This window comes from Paramormyrops kingsleyae, chromosome 16 (assembly GCF_048594095.1).
Source record: "Paramormyrops kingsleyae isolate MSU_618 chromosome 16, PKINGS_0.4, whole genome shotgun sequence".
Lineage (NCBI taxonomy): Eukaryota > Metazoa > Chordata > Actinopteri > Osteoglossiformes > Mormyridae > Paramormyrops > Paramormyrops kingsleyae.
The window spans coordinates 18,193,177-18,216,304 of record NC_132812.1 but is presented as its reverse complement, the minus strand read 5'-3'; the positions used below and the strand labels follow the sequence as shown (position 1 = coordinate 18,216,304).

At 40.3% G+C, this 23,128-nt stretch overlaps 1 long non-coding RNA gene across 1 annotated transcript; it reads right to left on the bottom strand.

Annotated features, from left to right (window-relative positions):
* Positions 1 to 5,591: 5,591 nt before the first annotated feature.
* Positions 5,592 to 13,598, bottom strand: LOC140578689 (uncharacterized). The gene is made up of 2 exons (XR_011982955.1): positions 7,578 to 13,598; positions 5,592 to 6,623 (listed from the first exon to the last, which is right to left on the bottom strand). It is a non-coding gene; the product is annotated as an uncharacterized lncRNA (long non-coding RNA).
* Between the last annotated feature and the right edge of the window lie 9,530 nt (positions 13,599 to 23,128).

Genomic DNA, 23,128 nt, shown 5'->3' with positions numbered 1-23,128 from the left:
AGTTGGGATAAAGTTACAGCCATCCGTCTTTTTACACCAAACCCACTTTGAATGTTTCTTGCCAAAAACCTCCATTTTTGTTTCATCAGAACATAGAACATGGTTCCAGTTGTAGGAGCGTTTTGCAAACTCCAGGTACGTACATTTGTGGTTAAATGTCAGAAAAGGCTTCTGTCTGGCATACCTTCCAAATAATCTGTTAGCATGAAGGTGGCGTGTGATGGTGGCTTTGGAGACACAGTAACTCCTACATATTACATTGTCTTGTAATTCACCACCAGCCATCCTTGGGGATTTTTTTGCCTCTCTTATGATCCCCCTCACTGATTGTGGGGACTGATTTTCTACAAAGGCCCTGGGATCCTTGTCAAGATACATGGTACCATTGAATCCATAAAGTACTCATTTTTGGCTATTCCATGCCATGCGTCCATATTGTGTTTGGGCACCCATGACCCTGCATAGGATAAAGGGGTACGGAAAATGATTGAATGTTTATCATGCTGCTAATATTAAGCTTGTTTAAATATGCATACAGTGACATAGTGTTCCATCTGTTGTGCTGTTCCTGTCCTGCACTTTTCTGCAGCAGAGCATTACAATGAGCTAAATCTGTGAATTAAATATGATTAACACAATATACAAACAAATTTCCAAGATTTTTCAGGTGCCCAGTGATGCAATTTATATGTTTTCATGGCCAGTTTTCTCCTGCACTTTCTTTCAGCTGCCAAAACCTGGTATGTTCATGCAGAGTGAACTGTTGTTTTTTTTCTCGGACTTGTACCGCAGTACAATACTGTATAAGCACATATCTACACAAATACAGTTTACGCAAGGGTACATTCCAATATGCTTATTTCTATAGCTTCTTTAGAATAGTATTTGTATTCTCAGAAAATACAAATACTATATTTTAATCATTAATTATCATTTAGTCTTAGAATAAATGGAAAGAGGAGGGTGATTTTAGGAACAGGTACAAACATTTCACAAAAAAATGTGTATAAAATAATGGAAAAAAAAACACTGAAAAGGTCAAAGCATCAAGAAGTGTCACAAAGATTGGCAGTGTGGTAAAGCTGGAGATCGCTGCCTTGTACCTTGATATGAAGCCGCAAAAGTATCAACTGAGAAATGAAACAGGCGTCACATGTGATCCAGTTCAGAAGTTGACCTAGATGTATGTGTGTGTGTGGATTAGGTTTATATTACATTGTGGGGACCAAATGTCCCCCACAATGTAATAAAAACCTCTTATTTTGACGTTGTGGGGACCATTTTTCAGGTCCCCCCAGAGCTCCGTGAATACGGTCAAAAAAGAAAAATGGCAAAAGTCTTGTATGGCAACTTAAGGTTAAGGTTAGTGCTGGGTAGCGATTAAGGTTGTCATTGATGGGTTTAGGGATTTCCCATAGAAATGAATGGAGAGTCCCCACAAAGATATAATTACAAACCTGTGTGTGTGTGTCTGTGTGTAAATGTGTGAGTGAGTGTGTGAGTGTAGCGGTAGATTTTACACGATGTTCAGCATGCGGGAATGGTATAGGGTAAATAAGATAAACATTCATCCATCTTCTATACCACTCGTCTTATACGGGTAAGTCCAGAAGCAATAGGCACAACGCAGGGAACAACATGGGACAGGCACCAAACCATTAATGGGGCGCAAACACAGACAACTGGCAACTCCAATTCACCTTAGTATGTTTTTGGAGTGCCAGGAAACCAAAGAACTTGTAAGAAATTCCATATCGAGAACATGCAAACTCCACACACATGGATCCAGGGTTAGGAATCAAACCCCGGCATCCAGAGGTGTGAGTCAGCTATGCTAAGCATTGTGCCCCCTGTAACAGACCAACATAAACACAGCCATCTGGGGCTCCTCATTGGCTCAGATGTGAGAAGTGTGCGTGACACTATTGACTCCAGCCTCTGTCTGAAGAACCCGATTTCATTCCATTTTCACATGTAAATGACCACAAGTGCCCTGGGAGCATTCAGAGCAGGTTAACGTCGACAGTAAAATGCAGCTTCTTCCCTAGGCATCTATTACAGGTGCAGCTTTGCAGATGTTACTGTTCAGACCTGCTATGTATTGGTGTGGTATTTCCTTCCATGTCAGTACCAATGAAATTGATATATGACACCCATAGTGAAGCCTAACTCGCCTGAAAAAGTTAGAAAATATACATGTAGATGCAAAACTGCTTTCTAATAATATTAAAAGAAACAATTGAAAATATATATATAAAAAATAGCACCGTTTTTACTGTATATTATTCGCTTCACGTGGGGGCTGTTGTCATAATGTGTTGCCTCATTGGTTTATAGCACACACCTGCTGTTCCAGACTTGGTATTTTTCTTTTTTTCCCTTGATCCTTTTTCGAACCCTCATCCCTGTTCCCTGGCCTTATCCTCCCCCACCTCCTTTGTGTTACTCTGTACCTGGCGGACAGAATGACCAATATGTCATGCCTTTGCAGAAATAGTCTATAATCTAATTAATAATACAGAAATACAGAAACATGTAATATACACACTATATAGCCAAACGTATGTTCTTGTCCAACATCTCGTTCGAAACAAACGTATTAATTTGAAGTTTGTTAGAGGAACAGGGAAGCCTGATGGCTTTATTGTCCTGCTGGACAAACTGAATTGTTAAACAGCTGAAACATGGTATTTTATGCTTATTATTCTGCTGCATTCAATTCAACTAAATTGCATGATTTCATAACATATTCCAGTAATTTCATTCAGCAATGCATCTCTTCAAGCATGGCAATACCTAAATCCTTGGTTTTTACACACCTGCCTTTAATGTGGATGCGCTCTGTGCATTTTGTGGCGCCATAATACAGTGATGGGGTAGTGACTGAAAAAGGGCTTCGCAAGGCAAAGGAACATTTCATGCAGTAAGTCTGAAACCAGAAGATTGATAATGTTCTTCTTGTGGCGGAGTGCAAACACAGTTCCTGAGGGCTCTGTCAGTGATAAATAATTGCTGGGTGTCTGTGGTTGGTGACAGTGCCATGGGAGCGTTTTATCTCCTGTGATGTTCTCCTGCCTTATAACAGTGCCGGACACAATGTCACAAACAGAGCTCAGACGATCAGTATGCAAGGTGCAGAAGAACTGAGAATTCAGGCAAGAGGAAGCTTCATTTTATTTCAGTTGGGGGTGAGGGTTGGTAGTGAAATGCAAGGTGGATACTTTTTACTTCTATAGATATTACATCAAATTTATGAAACCATCATTTTTTGTACACTAACCTCCTGCTGTAGTATGCAACATGTGCTTGGTCTTCCAACCGATATGTCCTGACGGTTACGCTCATGCATGAATTTCATGTATCCATCCATCTTTGCTTTTTTTAAAACTCATGTGGCCAGTAAAATTAGTATGTTGAAAGAAAGATGGCCAGACTTTACTCCCAAAGCATTTAAAATCGGCTTAAGCCACATGCCATGTAGACATGATTAAGATCATGGGCACAGAGCATCCAATCTGGAGTCTCCTTGATGGATAGCCACCTGCCTCTGCTCCTGCTGCAGGAGCACCTTTCACTAAGAGTTTCTTACCAGTCCTTTTAAACATCCTCAGCTATTTTTTTTTCACAGCTAGATAAACGGTAATTGGCTTGGCACTGCAGTACTTAGATGCATTTAATTTATAATCAACATTTAGAGTTTTGAACAGCAAAACTAACTCTTTCTGCTTTAGCCTTTTTCTATTGACAGCTCTATTGACATTTAATGCTCCAGAGTGATTTGTTGTCCTTATTTTTTCACTCTTGATGTGTGATATACTCCTGCCCGTTTTTTTTTTTTACTTTTAATATAACATTGACTACCTTTTTTCTTTTGTAAGGTGACCAGTATTTGGACGATATGTTCAGGATGGGTTTGTACTAGAAAATAATCTCTCCTCAAAGAAGTAACACACTTCTGTCCTAACAATGTTAACAACTGCCACTACAGAATTTCTGCTGTCAGTCTTCAAAGTACTTGTTTAAAATGTTTGTGTTGCAAAATGCAGTTTTGGCTTCAAAAAGAAATTCTAATACGTCCATATCGGTTATTCAATATATCACTATTATTAGCTGCTGTAAAGTCAAAATTATGTACTGGCATTCATGTAAATGGCACTCCTCTGGAATGTTCTGTCTTCTGAGTCTTCAGACTTCTTATTGCCGTGCTCATTGGTGTGTCGATTGGTCCATGTTGTATATTTGTCAAGTCCTGTCCACCACGTCTGCCTGACCCCTGTTCCCTCTTTCACGTGCCTCTGTTAGGTCATACCTGATGTATAAAAGTACCTGTTTGTCAACAACAACAACAAATTTATTTTTGTATAGCGCATTATCACAACATTACATTGTCCCAAAGCGCTTTACAGCATCCCCACCCAAAGCCCCCAGTGAGTAAGCCATAGGCGACAGTGGCAAGGAAAAACTCCCTAGAAGGAAGAAACCTTGGGAGGGACCAGACTCAAAGGGGGAGCCCATCCTCCAGGGGCCGGCAGGGAGAGTCAAATACAGTTTAGTCTGAAACACAAACGGGGAGCAGGGGGGAGATGACAAGCCGGTGCCAACACTTCCTCCAATCGCCAGGCAGCCAGAAGGCAGGGAGCGGGTCATACAAGGAAGATGACACTGGCAGAACGGCGAGCTGGATGCACGGTCGTCATTGGCAGTGGCGACGTCACATGTTGCAGGGTGTGCTGGACATCTTGATAGATTGAAGGCTCCAGGTAGCACCACCCAGGAGAAGGTGGTGGAAATAAATGCAATTAGTCAAAGTAAGGGAGACTATAGGCAGTGCTAAAAGTTAGATGAGTGCAATATGAAGTGCAATGCTCCGGCAGATATGGCTATGGCAGCATAAGTAGGAGGGAGAGGCAGGTGGGAATGCAGGCATGGGGAGTCCCTGAAATGTCAGCACTCCAATCCCACAAGCAATTGTGAAGCTAGAGTGACAGCACTGTCAATTCAGTTTATCCAAAGCCAATGGCACCGATCCCCACCCAGCTCTACACCTCACACTATCGGTTTAACTGGGAGTGAGAAGCTAGCTAGAGCTAGAACTAGTGTCCCTATAAGCTAAACTAAATAGGTGTGTTTTTAGTCTAGACTTGAATATTGAAAGTGAGCGTGAAACCCGCACATCCGGTGGAAGACCGTTCCACAGCTGAGGAGCTCTATAGGAGAAAGCTCTGCAGCCTGCCGTAGATCTTTCTACCCTAGGTACTAACAGATATCCCGCACCTTGAGATCGAAGCAAGCGTGGGGGATTGTATGTGGTCAGCAGATTATTAAGGTAGTCTGGTGCAAGGCCATTCAGTGCTTTATAGGTTAACAGCAGTATTTTATAGTCAATCCGAGACTTAACTGGTAACCAATGAAGGGAGGATAAGACTGGTGTGATGTGATCAAATTTTTTAGTGTTTGTGAGAACTCTGGCTGCCGCATTTTGTACCAGCTGAAGTTTATTTAAGGAACCAGACGGGCAACCAGAAAGGAGGGCATTACAGTAGTCTAGTCTGGTAGTTACGAAGGCATGTATTAATTTTTCTGCATCACGAAGTGAGAGCATCTTACGAAGCTTGGCTATGTTTCGTAGATGATAAAACGCAGTTCTAGTAATACTTCTTATGTGAGCATCAAAACATAGATCTGAATCTACTAGAAGACCAAGATTTCTAACCACTGTGTTAGGTTGTGTAGGAAGGCCACTAATGCTGAGGTGGTGAAACTTATTTCTTGCAGCCTTGGGACCAATCACCAGTACTTCTGTTTTTTCTGTGTTTAACATTAGAAAATTTTTTGCCATCCAGCACCGAATATCTAACAGACAATCTTCTAACCGAGATAGGAGTGATGTATCATCAGGGTTAACAGATATATATAACTGTGTATCATCTGCATAACAATGAAACCCAACACCATGTTTTCTAATAATGTTACCAAGCGGTAGCATGTATAGTGTAAACAGTAGTGGGCCCAGTACTGATCCCTGTGGGACACCGTATGTGACTTTGGTGGCCTTGGATGATTCGTTGTTCACATGTGCATACTGATAGCGATCAGTTAAATATGAGCGGAACCAAGAGAGTGCTGTCCCTGTAATGCCAACTACACCTTCTAACCGGTCCAAGAGGATATTATGGTCCACAGTAGAGGTCGACCGATATGGGTTTTTCAATAGCCGATGCCGATGACGATATTTAGGAGTCAGGGTCAGCCGATGGCCGATATATGCTGCCGATATTTTTTGGCCGAAAATTGGACGTTTTCCCCTCTATTTGCATGATAAAATATCACATTAATAATAACAAACGATACACAAAATTTCTCAACTTAGCATTTATTGAATACTGACTTGTGTTAATTTAAATATAAACTTAAATAACAAAAACACAATACAACTTATAAACAACTTAAACTTATAAACAATAAAGATAGCAGCATCAGAATCTCTTTAGCAGCAAACTCATTCTTCAGCTCCCAAGCTCACCAGTCTGCTGCAGATATTGCATCTGGCTTTTCCTGGTGTTGGCTTTGTGAAATGCTGCCATACAGGATTAGATTTTTGTTCAGCCATCAGACAGCAATTACTAAAACAGAAGAATAAATGCAAGGTTAGAATTTTTATTATAGTACCTTCATCTTCAATTCATTCTACAATTCCAGTATTCCATGCACATTACAACAATTACACTCTAATACATTTTGAAGAAAAAAAAAACACTAAGTGCATCATGGTATGATGAGTAGTGTACACTAACATGTTGTTTCTGTTGTTAGCAGACAGATAGCTTAAAGCCAAATTCACAATCAGAATCTAGTGATCCCGGAAAATAAAATAAAATAACTGTGGTATTGCACAGCCTTGTATGCAAGGACAACATAAGCCCCTAGTGATTGTGACGTTGTCTACGTATAAGCCCGTATAAAGGATAGACATGTTTAATGAGGAAACTAACTGCGCGAAGTCATGCACTTTTTATCTAGACGTCTGACAAATTGTTTGAATCTCCGGTCTCAAATGAAAAAAAGTTGCACAGAAGGACCATTGTCAGCATCAACTCAAGTAAATGGTAACCACTCTTTCGAACAAACACTTTTCTCCGCCATGCATCGTTCTTAGCAGCTCTGTGTCTCCGAGGACGGCGCTGTCTGTGATCAGGGCAGAGTAACGCAACTCTCACACACGCTGCAGTATTTGAGAGCTGCCTGCTCCGCCCCACACACTCACAGAGTGAAACTCTCCGACACAAGAAAAAAAACATAACTGATAACATCGGGCTGATATGGTAATAATTAAAATGTTAACAATTAAAATGATTTTTAACGATTAAAAAACGTCTGTGAGCCCACCAATAAGCGCACAAAACGAACTCTATTAGAATCAATGATCCTTAATGTTACCTGTAAGCTACAGTTGGTTGAAGGCTCATTATCATTACCCCAGTTCCCAATAGCGTAATTCGCGTTTTCTTTTAAAGCAACATTTCATAGCAAACTACTTAAATAAACAGGTCATTGAAAGATCAGAATTTAAGCCTTACCGTTTTATCCCAGGACTCTTCCAAAACTTCTGGCTGTGGTCCTGCACAAGGCAGCATGGGTCACGTGTTCCACAGCAACAATAACACTGGGCTGCCCGCAGACGTGCCTGTCTGAAAATCGGCGTAGTGCACTCGGATATCGGCCGATGCCGATACATTAAAAAATGCTAAATATCGGCCCGATATATCGGCCGGCCGATATATCGGTCGACCTCTAGTCCACAGTATCAAATGCTGCAGTTAAATCCAGTAATACCAACAGCGATATCAAGCCACGGTCAGAAGCCATAAGTAAATCATTCATTACTTTGACTAGAGCAGTTTCTGTGCTATGGTTTGGTCTAAAGCCAGACTGATATAATTCATTATTATTATTTTTTTGTAGGAAAGTAGACAACTGACGAACTACAACCTTTTCCATGATCTTTGAAATGAAAGGAAGATTTGAGATTGGTCTATAGTTTCCTAAAACACTAGGGTCAAGATTTGGTTTCTTTAGAACGGGTCTAATAACAGCCAATTTAAAAGGTTTAGGAACATATCCAAGCTTAAGAGAAGAGTTTAACACATTTAACAGGGTATTGCTAATCTGTGGTGCGATTTCCTTGAAAAATTTTGTAGGAATTGGGTCTATGAGGCTTGTAGAGGATTTACAGGAGGAAATTAAGCTCAGGAGTTCTGGGTGTTTTATAGGAATGAAAGATTCAAAAGTCTCATTATTGATAGGCATAAGACTAGCAGGAGTCTGGCAGTCATAGGTAGCTAAGGATGTGCACTGGATGGTCTGTCTAATCTTAGTTATTTTACCATTAAAGAATGTAATAAAGTCATTACTCTTAAGAGATTGTGGGACTTGCGAGTTTAATGGAGAATTCTGTGTTAACCTAGCCACGGATTCAAATAGGAATTTTGAATTGTTTTTGTTCCCGTCTATTAATCTGGAGAGATACACAGACCTAGCAGTCACTAGTGCTTGTCTGTATTTAGACAGGCTCTCTTTCCATGCAGATTTGAAAACTTCTAGTTTAGTTGAGCGCCATTTGCGCTCTAGCTTGCGTGATGCCTGTTTGAGTTCACGTGTATGATCAGAGTACCAGGGGGCAGGTTTCTTATCTCTATGCTTTATTTTCTTAAGTGGAGCTACAAGATCTAGTGTGCTACGAAGGGATTTATCCATGTTTGCAGTCGCCTGTTCAAGTTCATTTATACACGATGCTTCAGATGTAAGGCTGAAGGACTGTGGAAGTTGTTTCATAAATGTTGTTGTAGTTAGTGAGGCAATGGAACGTCTGATTCTGTACTTTGGAGCTGCGGTCAACGGGAGGCTATACTGGATTTCAAACGTTAACAAGTAATGATCAGAGAGAAGGGGACTCTGAGGCATAATAGATACATGTTCCACCAAGATGCCATGACTAATAATCAAATCAAGAGTATGGTTACAGGCATGAGTAGGCCCGACTACATTCTGACATACACCTAGAGAGTCAAGAATAGCTGTAAACGCTATTTTTAAAGGATCACTATCTTTCTCCATATGAATGTTAAAATCACCCACAATAACAGCTTTGTCAGTACTGACCACCAGGTTAGTTAAAAAATCAGCGAACTCCTTAAGAAAATTACTGTACGGCCCAGGTGGTCTATAAACAATAACAATGGTGATTTGGGGTGAAGAGCAAGAAAGAGATGAGCCAGCAAGACTAAGAACAAGAGTTTCAAATGTGCTGAAACTAAGACCACATTTCTCAGTCACTCCTAGGCTGGATTGAAAAATTGCAGCAACACCACCACCTTTGCGATTTGGTCGAGGGTTATGCTTGTAACTGTACTCAGCTGGAGTAGATTCATTCAGTGCCATGAATTCATTTGGTTTAAGCCAGGTCTCCGTGAGGCATATGGCACCAAGACTAAAATCAGTAATTATTTCATTTATTAATAGTGCCTTAGGAGCCAGTGATCTTACATTCATAAGTCCAAGTTTAAGTTTAAGCCCTGCATCACAGCTGTTTTCTAGTAACGGATTCATTGTAATTTTTATTAAGTTATTATGGCACACACTACGGTGGAATCGGCTTCCATGATTAAAAACGCGGGGAACAGACACAGTCTCAATAAAATGAACCCTAGGTGACGACTCTAGGCGACTAGCAGGCGGTCGGTTATGCCGGTACCGTCCCTCTTCAAAAGCCCAGGCCTACCCCAAAACATCCGCCAGTTGTCAATATAACCCACACCATTTATCGGGCACCATTCCGACAGCCAGCGATGTAGCGACGATAATCTGCTGTACATTTCATCGCCACGTCTAGCAGGGATAGGGACAGAGCACGTTACTGACACACACATCTTCTTCGCAAGGTTGCACACCTCTATAAAATTTGATTTCGTGATCTCCGATTGCCTCAATCGGACATCATTAGTGCCGACGTGGATAATAATGTTAGAGTATTTACGTTTACTTTTAGCCAGCACTTTTAAGTTTGCCGAGATGTCGGTCGCTCTGGCACCAGGGAGACAATTAACTATGGTCGCTGGAGTCGCTACTCTCACGTTTCTTAGAATAGAGTCGCCTATGGCAAGCCGTTTTAACATTTAATCAAGTCACACTCCTATCCATAATTACATTTTAGATATACACAATATCATTTCTCCTAGTCAAAATTATATTCTTACTAGTCAGAATGGCAATTGCAGATATCCACAATTACATTCTTACTAGTAGAAAATGTATTTCAAGATATCTAAAACTTTATTTCTCCTAGTCACAATTCTATTTAAGATATCTTTAAATCTTTACAAAGTATAAGTGGCCGTTTTGACATTTAATCGCTAGACTGGATATGCATTGCAGATATCTCTAATTCAATTCTTCCTAGTCAAAAAGAGCATTTCAGATATCCACAATGACATTCTTCCTATCCACAATTGTCATTTCAGATATCCACAACGTCATTCTTCCTAGGAGAAACTACGTCACTTTTGCCATTCATGTCTATTGGGCTTTCAATTTCAGATATCCACAATTACATTTCAGATATCTAGAATTAACATTCTGGATATCCGAAATTGAATTCTTACTAGGAAAAACTCCCATTTCAGATATCTACAATCCAATTGTTACTAGTCATAATTTTAATTTCAGATATCCGAAAGGATACCACCATTTTAGATATCCAGAATGCAATTTCGAATATCCGAAATACATTGTGACTAGTAAAAATGTCTTTACGGATATCCAGAATTCATATTATGACTAGTAAAAATGCTATTTCAGATATCTACAATTAGAATTACGCCTAGGAACAATGTAATTGCAGATATCTACAATTGTATTGTGGATATCTGTTAACGAGTAGATAGGACGCCGTTTTAACATAAAATGGGTCCATTGACTATCCACAATTAGCGTCACCTCGCTCCACTTTCGTATACCGGAACTGTCCCAGACCAGCTCACACGCTGTGTATGAAGCAGGACTGACCTAGAAATAAACCATTTCTACTTGAATGTGGATTTGACTGCTCATTTACTTTGATGACAGGCTAAAGTTAAGGCTAAAACGTTCGTTCTTGGAGACAGCGGTGAGCGATTTCCTTGGAGCGGGATTAAAATTGGCCTGAGAGGGGGGCGATAATGAGCGAAGTGGCTGTGAGTGGGGGGAGCTGGAAGAGCGTACAGGTCCGTGAGCGATAAGCTCCACTTACATGCTCTGGTCAAAATTATGCATTTTGTGAATGAATGACCTGGGACGGTCATTCATTCACAAAATGCATAATTTTGGTCTGCATGGGACTGCACTGACTGCGAACAGCTGACAGCCCCTCAACACGCCACTTGCGCTATACTGTATATAGCTGTGTCTGTCAGCAGACCCTCTGGGTGACCAAATCAAAAATGAAACTGGAGCAAAACTAGTAAATCCAGCTAATACTGATTTAATTCCACTGGAGTCTGTATTTGTGCTGAACAGTGCAGATCAGCTAAACGTATCATGCTGATCACTTTCTGTTCTGCTGCATTAACAGCAAAAACTATATATTCAGCAACGTGAAACAAAGAACGTTTTATATTTTACCGTGCAAGTTATTAGCTTTCTATTAAAACGTATGTAGTTATTAATTTATTTGTAATAAGGAATTTATAGAGAACTGTCATAGCAACAGTATGGATGACATCAATTATTTAGCTGGCTTATATTTTTATATATTTTTACCGGATGTACGTCGCACCGCCATTCTAGATATCTGAAATGACGACGACAGGGAAACATACTGGCGGAATACACGTCATTTTTCCTAGTAAGAATTCAATTTCGGATATCCCGAATGTTAATTCTAGATATCTAAAATGTAATTGCGGATATCTGAAATTGAAAGCCCAATAGACATGAATGGCAAAAGTGACGTAATTTCTCCTAGGAAGAATGACATTGTGGATATCTGAAATGATAATTGTGGATAGGAAGAATGTCATTGTGGATATCTGAAATGCTCTTTTTGACTAGGAAGAATTGAATTACGGATATCTGCAATACATATCCAGTCTAGCGATTAAATGTCAAAACGGCTACTTATACTTTGTAAAGATTTAAAGATATCTTAAACGGAATTGTGACTAGGAGAAATAAAGTTTTAGATATCTTGAAATACATTTTCTACTAGTAAGAATGTAATTGTGGATATCTGCAACTGCCATTCTGACTAGTAAGAATATAATTTTGACTAGGAGAAATGATATTCTGTATATCTAAAATGTAATTGTGGATAGTAAATGGATCGTTTTTATGTTAAAACGGCGTCTTATCTACTCTTCAACAGATATCCACAATACAATTGTAGATATCTGCAATTGCATTGTTCCTAGGCGTAATTCTAATTGTAGATATCTGAAATTGCATTTTTACTAGTCATAATATGAATTCTGGATATCCATAAAGACATTTTTACTAGTCACAATGTATTTCGGATATTCGAAATTGCATTCTGGATATCTAAAATGGTGGTATCCTTTCGGATATCTGAAATTAAAATTATGACTAGTAACAATTGGATTGTAGATATCTGAAATGGGAGTTTTTCCTAGTAAGAATTCAATTTCGGATATCCAGAATGTTAATTCTAGATATCTGAAATGTAATTGTGGATATCTGAAATTGAAAGCCCAATAGACATGAATGGCAAAAGTGACGTAGTTTCTCCTAGGAAGAATGACGTTGTGGATATCTGAAATGACAATTGTAGATAGGAAGAATGTCATTGTGGATATCTGAAATGCTCTTTTTGACTAGGAAGAATTGAATTAGAGATATCTGCAATGCGTATCCGGTCTAGCGATTAAATGTTAAAACGGCTTGCCATAGTCGCCTATTACTAGAGCACTTTCAACAGGTGTCTCAGCGGGAGTTTCACTGAGTGGGGAGAACCTGTTGGAAACGCGAATGGGCGAATGGTGCCGGTGTGAATTTTGGTTGGATTTACGACTATGCCGCCGGGTCGTCACCCACTCGCCTTGCTGCGTAGGCTCTGCTGCCGGAGCGGGGGGAGACTGAATACCTATGGCGGACATATCCGGAGCCGCTAACACTGAATCAATAAAACTCTCCGTTTCCTGAATGTCCCGTAACGTCCGGATACGTCCATCTAAAACTACAATCTTCTCCGTCAGCCTAGCGACTAACTGACACTTCTCACAGGTAAACGTACCGCTAATAACCGGAGAAGAATAACTAAACATATTGCACTCAGAACACGGAACAGGAGACATGATGTTGTACTTACGTGAAACGGTAAGTTCTAAAGCTGGAAGCACCTTTTTGATTGAATGGAGATCGTGGGTCGGTGCTTGCGAAGGTGATTAATCCGTAGGGGTTTGGAGAATTATCAGAAGACTATTAAGCTTGTAAGGATTTTTATTTTTTCCGATGACTTAATTCTAATTATTATTTAGGTGATATCTATAGTTTTAAAGTTCGCGCGGTAGCAACCAGTTTCGCTCACGCAGGAAACAGCGGAAATGACGTCAACCTGCATTCCATTCCATGTCCAGTAATACCAACAGCGATATCAAGCCACGGTCAGAAGCCATAAGTAAATCATTCATTACTTTGACTAGAGCAGTTTCTGTGCTATGGTTTGGTCTAAAGCCAGACTGATATAATTCATTATTATTATTTTTTTGTAGGAAAGTAGACAACTGACGAACTACAACCTTTTCCATGATCTTTGAAATGAAAGGAAGATTTGAGATTGGTCTATAGTTTCCTAAAACACTAGGACTTCCATGTCCCATCTTTGCTAGTCTGGTTATTAAAGCTGAGCCTTCTCATTGCATGAGTCTTGTGTACCAGTCTTCAAATTTCAACCCCTCATGATCCAATTAATTCACATTCAGTTTATTCTGTCGATTTCAGTCCTCCTTTCTGTTTCACCACTACGCCTTCCCTTGAATTATTCGTCCCCCGTGCCGTGACAATATCACGATTGTTAAAATATAGTAAGAGTAGAAATAATAATATGGACAATTTACAATTACGGATTCACCTAACTGCGAGTTCTTTTTGGACCATGGGAGGAAACCGGAGTGTCCGAGGCAACCATGGAAACTCAGGGAGAACAAGAGAAACTCACAAGCACACAGACAGGAGCAATCAAACAAGAAACAAAAAGCTTCAGAAGTGTGAGGCCACCCTGCTGACCCCAGAATATTCCCAGCTTATTATATTTTATTATATTTTAAAGAATGGCGTAAGGAACAATCATTTTTCATTATGAAAAATATCATGCTTAATATTCATATTCCTAAATGTTATTAATTCAGCCATATTTGAAGTTTTATCCTGTGCACAGACTTTTATGATTTAAGCTGAAAAGCGGAATTAAAATTATTACTGCGGCTGCTATGAACTTCTAGACATTCAAAAACAGACAGGAATGTCCACTCTGTCATTAAATGGGAGCTGGTTAGGCTGTGCTTGAAATGCTGAGCTGATGGTCAAAAGCGATGGATTTCTCTATGTAATACAATTATGTTCTAAACTGAATCAAAACATATTTCTAAACATTCATCCATACATCCGTTCATCCATCCATCCATGGGTGCAAGGCAGGGAACAAACCCAGGGCCACTGTGGCATTTCCAAAAAAAAAAAAAAAACCCTGCAAATCCTTCAAAAGGAAACCTTTCTGGTCTATAGTGACTTTTTTGCTCCATATAATCTGTTAAATCTGACAGTAAAGAAATATGGTTGCATGCATAGGTTTTTGCAACACAGAAATTTTGGAGAAGATTTGCTTTTCAGGAGCTGATTGGACAGCTTCTGGGCTGAAACTGAAAATAGCATATCTGGCGTAATGGTGCGTACACATTGACCTGATATTCTAGGGTACTTGTTATATTTCTCTGCTATTTTTTTAGCTAGACGACCCCCACCATTGCTCCTAAAACTGCATTAGTTCGCTGCCCTTGTTGCTCGTAGGGATAATGAGCTGCAAACACAGTTGAAACTGACAAGTGCTTTGCCTGAAGCGGAGACAGAATGCGATTCAGAGTTAATTTCCAATTTCCCTTTCATCAGAATGGACTAGCAGTCGTCAGCTGCTTCAGACTGTACCTGGAAATTGTGGACAAGCATTAGCAATTCTTTTACCCCCCCCACCCCCCCCCAGCACCCCCATCACCTTGGATCATTTACTCACTCTGCCCTTTTCACAATTTCCATAATGCCCATTAAGCAAGCTAAAACACACATCACTCAGTTACATCAGTGGCACCCCAAGCAAAATGAAAGACCTTTAGATGTCATTGGGCCAGCTCTGTCCATGTGGCCCCCTTTAAAGTGATGTTTCTTGAGGGAACATAGAGTGAAATATGAAGATATTTGGCAGCATAAATCTGATCTCTTGGACAGATGGCAGACTGTCAGCATTTGCACACACATGTATTTCATCTTTATTCTGTGTTTTTTTTTTGCCTCAGCCTACAAACACAAGGGGTGGTTTTGTAAGTGTCTGTGCTTAGGAAGATGAAACAACAGAAAAACAACAAAGCAAGGAAGGAAATGGATCGATATGATAACAATTTCAAAACAGGATTAAAGCACAGTGTTTGTCCCAACTGCACATATCCCCAGGTATTAAAATGTGTGTGTGGAATTATGAGAGAAAAAAATACCTTACATCAGACAGTGTGACCAACAACCAGTGGCTCCTTAATAAATAATACTTCTGAGCAGAGGTCACCAAACTGGCACTATAGATTTAATAGAAACAGAAATAAAAAGCATACGGTGGCATATACGGTCCTACCTTAAAATACATTATGTAAAAAGCAAAAACAACACATTCTTTAAGTGCCTCCCGCATTGCCATTTGAAAAAGAAAAAAGGTTAAAGCTAAAATCATCTTTTTCTCGTTGTACAGATGCAAAGTTCAACAAAACCTACATCACTCTGTGTTCTCTGAATGCTCTCAGAGTCTTTTCTCAGCTTCTTATAATGTCTGAAATGCATTGTGTAGCTTTTACCCCAACACTAACTTGCACTTTTACTTGGGGGTTAATTGGATGTGCAGCCTGACTGCACTTATTCCAAATCGACTTCTTGACAGCTATATGTTTATAAGTGTGTTATTTTTCCATATCTTTCCATCCATCCATCCATCCATCCATCTATCCATCCATCCATCCATCCATCCATCCATTTTCTGTAACCGTTTACCCTATCCAGGATCGTGGGGGGTCCCAAGCCTATCATGGAGACTGTGAGTGCAAACCCGCATCTTTCCATGCCTATTAAACAAGACATCAAACTGGCATCACAAGCACATGCACAAGAACATCCAGAATACTGGGGTTCTGTCTGCATCAGTGTTTTCTCTTGCTTTATCTGTATGGATTGTGGCACCCATCCATGACATCTGCCAGAAACAAATTTAAAATTAGTTTCCCACGCAGTGAAACAGTAAGAAAACAATGCATTTATCTGCACCAAGCTTTGAAATGAGACATTTCTGGTTTTTGCCCGCAAATGATGTTTGAAAATCTTACACTGCTGACTGTCAGTATCGCATGTCAACAATGGAGGAAATATTAAAGGTGACGATTCGCTTTCAGCTGGAACGTTATTTGACATCTTTGATACGGTAACATAGCAACATGAAATTTTAAGAAAGATGTGACTTTGGCCTAGTCAAACGGCTCACGTGTGATGAATATATGACACGGCAAGGAAAGAAAAAGGGAATTTTATTATTTTAAATTAGTTTTTAACTTAGCATTGAGTAAGCTGCAAAGGAGCAAAAGCACTTAACTTCTGTCCACAGGAGCATGCAGTATCACGACACTACTATGCTAGCTAATTGACAACGCATCACATCTCTTCAGGGTGTCCTGGGTACTTGGCTGAAGGTTATCTTGCCACATCTCCACAAATAAATGGTGACCTGACATTCCACACATTAATTAACTCATTAAAATGAGGACTGTATATGTCAAACACATTCCAGCACCAGCATGGCCATTATATGTTTTTGCCAAGAAAGTACAAATGTAATATCTTTCTGGTTTTTGAAATAATGGTTAAAAAAAAAAAAACTTTGTATCTTAGTGAAGGGATGAATCTATGATGAATGTTACATTTTTTTTTCTACTGTTTCTGCAACGACATGTTGTGTTGGGTTATTAAACCATTGGTTATTTCCTAACTAGATAATAGCTTATAGTTGTTTGCAGTACCCTGCCGAAAAAATATGTAAACAATATACAGAATAATAAACAAGAGTTAACCTGTCTGTCAGTATTTGGACCAGACCAGGAGGGTATTCCACAAAGCAGGATTAAGGGAAAGACAGATTTATTTTCGACAAGTCTTGCTCATTTAAGTGGGAATTCCGTTCCATCTTAAATGAATCTCCACTGAGCTTCCATGGTAACTTAGGCAAGTCAACAAGTCTGCTCCGAACCAGATTAACGGTCTCACTTAGTTTAGCATTGTCTCAAAGAACATCCAACGTGTGGGAACAGATTCCCAAAAGATCGTTCCGCCGGATGAAATTCCTTGCTCACACTACTCATGTCATGTAATAAACATAATAAAGCCTATAAAAATCATGTCTCAGCATTCTAATTAATTCTAAAATAATTAAAATAAAAGCGTACCCATTTTACAAAGGTCAAGCATGAAATGCAATGACTGAAACTGAAAAAAATCTGTTATATATAAACAGGAAGATATTTTTATATTTTGTTTAGTCACTGTCTACTTTGAAAGTTTATTAGTAAAATAGCAAAGACAAGATACGGTGTGTGCAGAATGTTTCACACGGATGTGACTGAAAGTATTTTACGGAGATCAAATAATACAGAATAACATTATACAGTAAAAATGACACGTGAACTCAACCCAGAAGGTTCCCAGGTGGCTATGGGAATCGAACCAGGACCTTTCGTGGTATAAGGCAACAACATAAACCATTTTACCACCATACCACTGTACTTGGCACTTATAACATTTACGTAACTTACACATTTAGTCTGTCTGCAATTATTTGCCAAGCCCTACCTGGCATTATTTATTACCACAGTAATGCCTTTTTATATCTTTGTATTTTTCAAACAGCTCCATCAGCAGCGTTTGTTCTGCGACCGCTCTTGTTTTACAGGCTTTCCGACTCATTTGGTTGATCTATCATTCATCCATTCATTTGGGCTACTTAAATATCGCGGGTGTGAGACTAAGCAAGTTTGTCTTGAATGAGCCTTGATTAGTTAAAGCTGAACTGCATTCATGGAATGACATGAGGCTAAGTTTAGAGATGTCGGTAGTTTGAGTCTGACTTTTTCAGGGAAGTCTGCCTTTCTTTAGCTACTTCCATGGAATACCCCCAAGTTCATAAATGTAGTATAAATTGTTCAAAAGAGTAGTAAGCATTTTATTTCAGGTATGTTCTTTTTCATATTGGGAGGGGGGGCTTCAGAGGTAGGAGAAAACACTTGTAGGCATACATACTTCCCCCATCAGTTCTGAAAGATCTGCAGAAAAACAAGTACCATCATGTTTTCAGAATTTTGCCATTGACTTGGTACCGAAGTATCGGTTTTCCAGACATCCGTACTCTATAAAATCGGAGCCATCTGGCCACAAAACAATAGTGTAGCTCTCTGCAATTGTTTTTTTATTATTATTATTATTATTATTATTATTATTATTATTATTATTATTATGTGGTATCAAATAAGCAGGAGAACTACAAAAGACAGGGACTCATTCATAAAACTTCCCCATGTACAGATTTCATCTAAGATTGTGGTCAAATCCATGCCAAAGTTCATATTTAGAAAAATGATGTTTGACGTAAAAAAGAACTTATACCCATATTAGGTTAAGACTTGCCATAAGCGCTTTCCCTTGTGGCAATGTTGAGAGGAAATGATGAAACTTACCTTTCATGTGAAAAGCAAAAGTCTGATTTATATATCCCTGGAGTAAACCATGATACGAAATGCACAGGTCATAAATCTCAGGCATCAGAGAAACATTCACACGTGTGCATGCTTTAGATGCTGGGCCATTCAGGTGAGGTCTGGTTGGGGAGGATGCACTGGTACAGCATGTTGCTGCACCCACTGTTTGATGAAACAACTGAGGATCCTGGTTGTCAACCCCCCAGGCTAACACGTGCTCTTGTCCCGCCTGCCGAAAATGGCCATCTATCTGCCACAGCCAGGTGTTACGTGGGCATCCCCTTGGTTGGCCCAGCTGCTTGGGTCCTCAGCAGTGAGGATCCTGCAAGCCAGATCACTCTCAGGGAATCATGCCACATGTCCATAATGCCATAACTGATGCTCCATCACAATGCAGATGACTCCCTGAGCAACCACTCATTCGACACAAAGTCAAATCAACAGTATTCAAGGATTCTCCGAAGAGACACAGTACCAAAGGAGTTCAGTCTTCATCTCAGGTCACTGGATAGCGTCCATGTCTTGCAGCCATATACTGTAGCAAAATGGGGAGTACCAGGACTCTAAAGACTTGGACCCTCATCCTCTTACAAAGATATCAGGAGCACCAAACACCCCTTCTCAGTGACCTCATGACCCCCCATGCTCTCCCAATCCATCTGCTGACTTCATAAGAAGAGTCACCAGAGACATCAATGTCACTGCCGAGGTAAGTGAACCTCTTGACAGTCGACATTCTCTCCACAGACAGACACACTGCTGATGGCTGTGCCCAAGAAGTTATTAATGGCCTGGTATCTTGGTTTTTATCCAGGATTCTCGCAAACCCAGACACTCAGACTCCTCGCTCAGTCTCTAGAGAGGCCTGATCAGAGCCTCCATTGACTCTGTGAAGATCACAGCATTGTTAGTCGATCAGTGAATGTTCATTCATCAACAGATGCCCCACAGCTGCTGGACCCCACGACCCTGCCCAACACCGAGTCTATGTGAGCATTGAACAGATTAGGAGCAAGAACATGTCCTTGACAAATCCCAGAATTAACTGGTTAGAATGCAAAGGTTCTGCATCCATTCTGCAAAGCTCTCACAATACCAGTGTAAAGGCCAACCATAACATCCGGAAACTTTGAGGAGATCCCGCAAAGTCTCAGCATGTCCCACAGCGCAACTCAATCAACTGAGTGGAACCCCGGATCCATGCGGCCTTCCCTACCCTCAGCTGGTTCACCATTTATACAATCTCAGTGAGATTGGATGGTTCACAGCTAATTGGAGGGTCAGCCTCAAGAACTCTGGATGCAGAGATGTCCAATGTCCTAGCCGGATGATCAGCTTTAACTATCTTGAGTTGGCTATCCCGCCCTATGCTCAGCTACTCAAACTAGCTGGCCCAGTGGGTTACAACTGCAGTGTCATTGGTAAGGACTGTTCCGTCACCCGCCCAGACTGCGACTCTCCGAGGAACAGATTCAGATGCGCCTAATACTTCTATTCCTCTGTAAGCAGGATGTGGGTCGCTAGACCATAGATGTTGTATCACTTGCTTACAGATTCTTCTAAACACCTTCTTATTTGCCTTCAGAGCCTGCACAGCTGTCCTTCTCTTTTCCTGGTATAGACCAGAGTTGTCATCAAGCTGTTCACTGCAAATCATCTCAATAATATCCAAGGTGCCCTACAAGATGGGCAGAGTGGTGGCTCTGAGGCTAGGGATCTGGGCCAGCAATTGGAAGGTTGTTCGAATCCCATGAATGCCAGGAGTGATCCTACTCTGTTGGGCCCTTGAGCAAGGCCCTTAACTTGCAATTCCTTCGTCTTGGGTATGATGTTAATCTACATCCAGGCTGCAAGCAGGTCCTCCAACTTGTAGAGAAAATTTGGGGGTTGGTGGCAGGATTGGCACTCTAGCCACCGGGAAAAAACTCACACTGTTCCATTCAGACTAGTATGGTGCTGAGTTATCACCCAATGCATGGTTGCACTCAGGTTCTCATCCCTGTGGTGGTTTGTTGTGTGGTGGGTGCAGCAATGCATTGTCATCAGCGCATGCTCTTTACCTCATTCCCTGCAAGATGAATCACCTCCTTCTGGAAACACTGGCAACACCAACACAATGCTCAGTAACCTTCACAGTCTTGTCCTGGAATGTCTCCCACTTAACATTAGAATCAGTGGTCACACTCAAGTGGCCAGGTCCAGTCTCATTCTCCTAGTAGGTAGTAGCCTACTGAACCTAAGCTGAATCTTCAGAGTAGCAACAACAAGTCATTGGTCAAAATTCACAAAGTGGGCACTTCTGTAGACCCTGCAGTTCTGTAGGAGCGTCTAGCATCTGAACACGAGGATGTGATTGATGTCCTTCAACACACCACCTGTACTGGAGAACCATGTCCAAAGACACAGCTTAGGGGACTGGAAACAGGGTCCAGAAATCTGTAGCCACTGACCTTTTGCAAAGTCAAGGAAGATTTAGCCACTTTCACATACAGTACATTGAGACCTCAGACAAGACACCCAGAGAGTGCCCTACTCTGAGTCTCATAATACTCTTGTTGAAAGGAGTGACATTGGACAACATGAGGAGGAGCCAATCCATTATGGCAACAGCTACTCCCTGAGTATCTAATCCCGCCACCAATCCAAAATTTTGCTTGCAAGTTTGAGGACCGCTTACAGGGCCTGCTGCAGTTTAACGTCATACCCAAGACAAATTAGCCATGCAAATATAACCGCACATATCCCACGCTTGCAATGCAACAACCACAAAAATGGAGGAAGTGACCAGAGGAAAGAAGGGAACATTTTCTGAAAGTGAGGTGCAGATATTTTAGTGTCCGAAGTAGAGGAACACCAAGACATTTATTATTAAAAATATATGTACTTACACTAACAACTATTATCACTAATATTTAAATATTATATGATTTTATAGAATCCAAGTCATTACAGTATTGTTTTTTGGCTTACGTTTCATATGTGAGTTTTTGTGATCTTTCAGCTGTGATGGAGACCAATAGACAAACACTGACGCAGATCAGATACGAGTTATCTGGTCTATTTACAGAAGATCGGTAGTCGGGGTGAGGATCGGGTCAGCGACGGTCTTTCATGGAATGGGTAGAACTTGGAGTCTAAGAAGCGAAGCGAAGATCAGTACACAGGGAGAATGACACTGATGACACTGAGATCACACGGCGAGCCGGGCTACTAGAAATAGACTTCAAATCAAGAGCTGAAAATTTGAAGGGCTTGTTGGTGCCTATTCTTACTTTGACTTTTCAGTACATACACAGCTAACTTAGAATCCATGCAATAAATATAAATAAATAAATTCATTCATTTAAAAATAAAACAAATGCCGAAAGCTAGTTGTATTTCAGATAAAATACAAATGTTTCTGTACTTAATGCCCATTACATAAAGCACTAACACTAACTATAATGCGACACTTTAGATGCATGTCTGTCTGACCTATTGTTGTCAGTCTTTTCTGCATCTTCCAAAATGTTCGTACAACCATTCATACATTTGCAAACTATTTCAGGGTTTGTTTTGTTTATGTTGTACCTTAATATAAATTAATAAATCTAAAAATCTTTGTATAAATGTGTGTAGAAATGTTTCGCAGATATTTTGTTCGTATGATGCCTTTATAAATGAGGCCCCTGGTGTGCACCTACAAAGGCAAACAAATCCAAATTTGATCCAAATTTGCAGCTCAAACAAGGGCATAAATTCACAAAGTGGGAAGTAAGCAAATTGTTAAATCAAGCAGGAGTAATACACAAGACCTAAACACACAGTATGGTGGATCACTCAGTATTTCACAAGGCGGTAGCGGGAAACATAGTGCTTTTATATAAAGCCAGTTAATCAAATTGATGAGCTGCTTGTTTTAGTATTCATGGGAGGCAGAGCGGGAATCAAGGGGGCGTGGCTGGATGAATGCTTGGCTTGATGCAAGTGTCACAGGTTTATATTTATTGAAGTATTGTGAGGTGTGAATGCTAAGCTGTGCAAGTAGTTTTGTTAAAAGTATTCCATAACCCAAATCAAAATAAGATTAAATTCCTATCACATGCATGGGC